We start from the raw sequence: 6776 nt of genomic DNA on the forward strand, positions 1-6776 counted from the left end.
TTTCTGTATTTCCCATTAAGTAATTTTATCTGGTAAATTACCATTACTTATATACTAAAGGTGAAAGAATAAGCTTTCCTTGAAGATACAAAAATTTGCAGATATTTCAAAAAATTGGTATACTTAAAAAAGTTCTTAAATTGCCACATATGCGAAACTGAAAATGTTATATATGAAATAGTTCAGAAATATAAATATTTTCACTATTTTTTAACTATAATTCACTGTATTTGTTATATATAATCACAGTTTAAGGTAGCAGTGCTTTTCTCACTGTGATTTCTCATGTATTTTGATTCATAAATACACGTACATAAATCCACGTATTTTGATTTCTCTTTTGAGACCGAATAAAAAATGAATTAAACACTCTCGTTGACATTGAGAGTTGAATAAAAGCTCACCTCAAAATAAAATGAATTAATAAATTTATGGAAAATTTTACATTCATATATTGAGCAGAAAGAGTAAACTGAATATACTTAATGGAGTTAATAATTGGTAAAGTTGATAGCAGAATAAAATGCCTTAATTGCATGGTAAACAGTAGATCTTTTGAAGTTTTTCTATGTTGTGTAAAATGCAGATTTAAATTTTTGATATTGATTGTCATATAAATGGCAATTACTGTTTTATTTTGCTCTGAAATGAATGTAATAAAATTCTGGATGAGACAACCTTTAACATGCGCTAGAATTTACAAAGTTTAATTTGGTGCTGATTTCAACGGGTAAATTTCATTTTACTGAATTTTGCATAAAATAATACTAATGAACCATTGCAAATTATTTTCAGAACTTTTTTTTTAAATCTAAAAGGTCTATTAGTTTTGAAATGTGACTTCATATCGTCAGTCGTAAACTTGTTTCGCTTTTCATTCAAGTCTTGCCATTTGGCAAAATTTAACATATTTACCTTTAAAATCTAATATATTATTGACTAACAAGCCAAGCTAATTAAAAGCATTACACACAGTTCTTAACAATGCTTTTTTTAATTTTTAATCTGATTGATTTAAAATGCATTTAATTCATGATATATCTAATTGAAAACATTTTAATATTTCTACATAATTACATGATATATTTCTTCACTTTTCAAATATATAGAAGATATATAACTTTCTGGTGTCAGTATCTTATAAAATGTTTTGCTATTTCCACTGCCCCATCTGTATTGATAATCTATGCATTCATAAACTTTTAGCCTCTTTGCGTGACTGCTAAAATCTGAGGCCTTTCAGATTTTTTTTTTTTTAATTGTGTGAGCAGAAAGATAGAATTTTAGAAGAGCTTCTTGAGTTACCTTTTGAATGATATAAAGAATTGTTAACATAATGTCAAATTTTTACAACTAAATATTAAATATATAAAAAAGCCTGCAGCATTTTTCATGTTACGAAAACATATTTATTTATTCTGAGGCTAGGAATTGATTTAGTTTTAAAAATACAATTTATTCCTTTTAACAATTTCCCAACAGTGTCATCAAAACTATAAATTCCTTACATGTTTTAAAGAAAGATGATTCATTTATGTAAAGATTATTAAATGGGTAATTTTATTATTCAATTTTTAATACAAATTAACTGAAATTAGAAACTGATTTTGTAAAATAATTTAATTATGAATAATTCAATTTGGGGGCTATTTGATGTTTAAAAATGATCAAAAGATTTTTAATGTCTTAAAAATAAAAGCAAAATTTTCAGTTTTAATATTTTGTATTAATCATTCATTTTTATTTCCTTGCTCAGTTTTAATATATTCACAAATTCAGATTTAAAAACAAAATAAGTTGTATAAATATTTTCAACATTTCTGATTTTTCCATAGTAACCATAGGAGAACGATTTGAGACTATCTGTGTAAAAAAAAGTAGGTTTTAGATCATCACACCTTCACATACTACTTTCACTGGAATTTTCCTCTGTATATATACTGGGATGTGACACTAAGCAGTTGAGAATATGTATTTAAGAGGTTAAAGGGATATTGTAACTAGTGTTTCAAATCCTGATAACATCCCATACGCTGTCGGTGGGACGTAGATAGGATGTCCTAAGGATATACTGGGATGTGGCATTAAGCGCTCAGGAGGATGAGTTTAGGAGGAAATTGGGATATTACGGGATGTCCTGAGGATGTAGTAAGTAGGACTTTAAAATCCTAATAACATCCCATATGCTGTCGATGGGACATAGATAGGATGTTTATAGGATATAATGGGATGTGCTTAGGAGGTTTGTGGGATATCCCGTAGGAGTTCATATCCTAATAACATCCCGCACGCTGTCGATGGGACTTGGTTAGGATGTCCTGAGGATATCGCGGGATTTGACATTAAGCACTCGGGAGGAGGTGTTTAGGAGGTTCGCGGGATATTCCGGGATGTCCTGTGGATGTGCGCATATCCCGCGAGCAACATCCTTGGGATATCCCAAGGATGTTTTTGTGCTATGTGGGGTGAACTTAAATTTTCTTTTTACTTTTTTATCTTGCAAAGTTTATTTTTTTATATTTAATTTTCTTTTTGGTTTTACAAAAGTAATATTTATTTTAACGAATTGAATTTTTTCTTTTCACTTTTTTATTTTGCAAAAGTTTTTTTTTTTTTTTTTTTTTCGAAATTTTTTCCCTTTTCGTATTTTTACTTTATTTTAATTTTTTTATATTTAATTTTCTTTTTGGTTCTACAAAAGTAATATTTTTTTTTACGAATTGAATTTTTCCTTTTCTTTTTTTTATTTTGCAAAAGTTTTTATTCCTTTTCGTATTTTTACTTTACTTTATTTTAATTTTTTTGTTTAAACTTTTTTTGGTTTTATAAAGTAATATTTATTTTTACAAATTTAATTTTTCCTTTCCGCTTTTTATTTAAAAAAAAGGTGTTACTACATTTTTAAATTAATTTTTTTTTACAAAAGTATTATTTAGTTTCATAATTTTATTTTTTTGAGTTTTTTGTTTACACAAATGCAGTTTTTTGTTTTTTCCCTTATGCATTTTACTTCCAAAAGTAAATTTTATTTTTTCCCCTTTCCCTTAATTTGTTTGTTACATTTTTATTTTACCCTTAATTATTTTTCCCCTTGTTTTAAATACAACATCATGTTACACTTCCATTTCTCCAAAAGTAAACTTACCTACATTTCTCCGTCTTTGAAATTTTAAGCTGGAATTTACATGCATATAACTTCACTAAATAATATTTTCTGTAATTTTAAACCAATATACACAATGCTCATTCTATATAGTTTAACTGGAATACTACATTTCTTACTTTTTTACTACTAAGTTGGAGATACTCAGAACTTTTCCTTCTAATGTATTTTACTAACTATACAAAACTTTGTTGATTCCCTTTTACACGTCTTACTTTTATTCAAGGAATTCACCAAACTATGTCTGACAAATGTAATTTTTACACTTTCCATTTACACATTTACCCTTATATTTAACTTATAAAACACATTCATGCTGCATTTCTGATTCCTTTTCCCCATAATAAATACAGACTTACACATGTTTCTTTATTGTAAGACCTACTGACTTTAAATAAATCTTATAAGGAGCAATAAATTTTCATGGTATGAAGCCACTCAAACCAATGCATGGAACATTTCTACCCAGTTAAGTTTAGATACATACCAATAGTACTTCATTTCTTCTTATTTTACTCTACAGACATTTATACATATATATTCAGAACACTCCCTTTTATTCAGTAAGATTCATTTATACTACTAACACAAATTTTGCTAACTCTTTGAAATATTTTACAAAAATATCTTGTATTTTCTTGCACATATCCTACTTAAATCACCAAACATACACTGAAACCTTGATTTTTTCCTTCATGTGAAAACGTCACTCGGATTCTTAATATGATTCCACCATTTACGGCAGAACTTTATAAACACTACTCTATTTGATCTTATCACAGCCTAACTCTCTTAACAAGGTACAGAAGATTGAATTATATTTTAACTACAGAGAAGAATATCCACATTGTAACGTATTATTTTAAATTTGAATTCTAGTCACATTTTGTGAAAGAGAACTTAATGTCTATAATACACATGGAATTAATATTCCGCCATGGAAATGAAACTTTATCGCCTTTTCCCAATTTGGAATATAAAAATTTGTTAACTTGGAATATTTTTAACGTATTTATTGTAACTTAACTGAAAAAGACCCATATTTCACATTGTCAATAATTTATTTAGCACTGAACTCTTACAGCCTTTTGAGAACGAAATTTAATTTATCATACCTGACAAATGACTCCTACATAGATATGATACATTACACGAAATATCGAGTAGAATTCAAAATAAGGATCTAACATAGTAATTAATATGACCTAACACAAATAATTTTAAGATAGAAATTTCAAACTGACATTGCTTAATCATGAACTTTTACAGCTTTTTTGACATTTAACTTCTCATAGATAATAAATAAAATTACACACAAATAATTATACAAAATAGGTAATAATGACAGTCCATATAATGATCTACTATAGTCACCAACTTTAAAAATTTTAACGCATTTTTAATATGTCATAAGAAAGACCACACTTTTTTGAAAAGCATTACTTTAATTTTCATTGGAACCACGCAGTCCTGCGCACATGTATAACATTTTTTATTTATCATAAGCATGACACATAATAAGTAAATAAAATTTTCACAAAGTACGAAACACATTTCTCTTTTAACTGAACTGTACTCTTAAGAAAAATGCAGTATGGAATGCTTAGAACATTCAGGGCCACAGTTCCTCATTTTCCCACGCATTGACCAAAATATACATGTACTTTAAAATCAGTTAAACAAATTCAAATGTTAGTATTCAAAGAGGAATACTTCACAAATTAGATGAAAGAAAGGTACACAATGAACATGAGTGATAAATACAGAAAAGCATGTAAGGACCGAGAAAAAGATGTATTCGTGGAGAACTTTTTTAAGATAAACTTGCTCTATTTTTTGCACATGGGTTACATTTTGCATTTCAGATTAAGGAAACATTCAAGATAATTCCTGTATAACTAGGAATTTTCACATGTTAGTAATGTAATTTATTAGAACAGTCACAGATATATAGGACAAGTATGCCATTTCCAAGGAAAACAATTCTCCCAAGCCAGACTTTAACAGTGAAATATAAAATGGAATAAGAAAATCCCATATTTCAAACAAAATTAGTATCTGAGTATGCAAAAACATGAACAAGAAATGAATATTTTTCTGAAAATGTTCCAAATGGTTTAAGTCAGGACTAGTTTCATGAACAGAGCATGAAAATAATGATGAATTTTTAATTTTATTTTGTCTGTAGTACATTTACTTATGCTAAAATCTTCCATTTGGTTGACTGTACTTTACATTTAGACCTAAGTTGATAAATCAGAGTGATTTTGTGTTTTAAAGCTTCAGATTCAAAAATAGTACAATTTCCGAAATAATACAACTCAAAAGCAAAAAGATTAAAACGACAAGAGAATATACTGCAAGCAAGCGAACGTGATAAATGACTTTTTGGGCTGAATTTCATGAATTCATAGATGGGGTGCAAAATTTTAATGCACTGTATATGAACTATTTTTCAAATGTATTACGATCACCAACTTTACATAGACTTTAAGTAAACATTTCATGTTAATTTACCATTTTTTCCTGAGATTTATCTACGTATTTACTAAATTTTTGCATTTTGTTTATAAATATAATACCAAAAGGACATAAGAGAACATTTGTTTCTTGAAAATGTCCATAATTTTACCCAACTGTTATTTCTTTCATAGCTTTGAAGTAACCTATTAAACATATAGTTATCTTGTATTGACCAGACAACCGTTGGTCTTGCCAATGTCTGAGTTAAGTCACAAAGCTAGGGAATTTAAGTAATATTTTACCAGTACGAAGAACTTCTTACGGCGTTTTTGATGAAAATTGACCGAATTTAGTAGTTCATTTCTAACCTATGAGCCTTTAACTATTTTTTTTTTATTCGAAAAAAACACACCAGAAATTATCCTCAAGATTTTCCATATAGATTTTCCATGTACTACTTTTCATGAAATTACATTTCCAAAGAAATTTAATTCATTGTCCAGATAGTTAAATGTTTGTTATTTTTTCGCATACGAATGCATTTCGTGTCTCACATACGCTCATTACATATGATTTAACAAAATTACAAATGAGTTAGAAGTTAAGTGAATATTTCCTGAAATACTGTACATTTCATTTCGGAAAGTTTACACGAGTATCTTCATTTTGAATCCTTTAATGTTTCTTTTCCTGCATCCAAAGTAAATTTAGAGTAAAAAATTTTCAGTTTGGACGAAAGTTATTTACCGATGGTTGTGACGTGTTCGTGTTTTCATATATTGTTTTTTGTGAAGTACCTTATCGATAACCTTTTGAACACTTTGAATATTACAGCCACTGCAAATCATTGAATTTTCATAAATTTTCTTATTTATCTTTTACAAGTCCTTGTAAAGATTTGGGAACAAATTTTTATTAAATAGTTGTATTGTATGATTTAATAACTTTTTACACGCTTGGAAGATTTAACTTCAACAACACTACCACACTGAATCAGAAACTAAGAAAAGAAATGGAATTTTTTTTTATCTTAGTATACTACAGGAATAGATAATTTTTCTCTAATGTATTCGAATGTAGTAGATAATGGAGACTTTTAACACAGATCATACAGAATTTGAATATTTTCTCTAAGTCACCAAAAATTGCA

This window comes from Stegodyphus dumicola, chromosome 5, assembly GCF_044657685.1.
Source record: "Stegodyphus dumicola isolate Sdum_Otavi_A_Nest chromosome 5, ASM4465768v1".
Lineage (NCBI taxonomy): Eukaryota > Metazoa > Arthropoda > Arachnida > Araneae > Eresidae > Stegodyphus > Stegodyphus dumicola.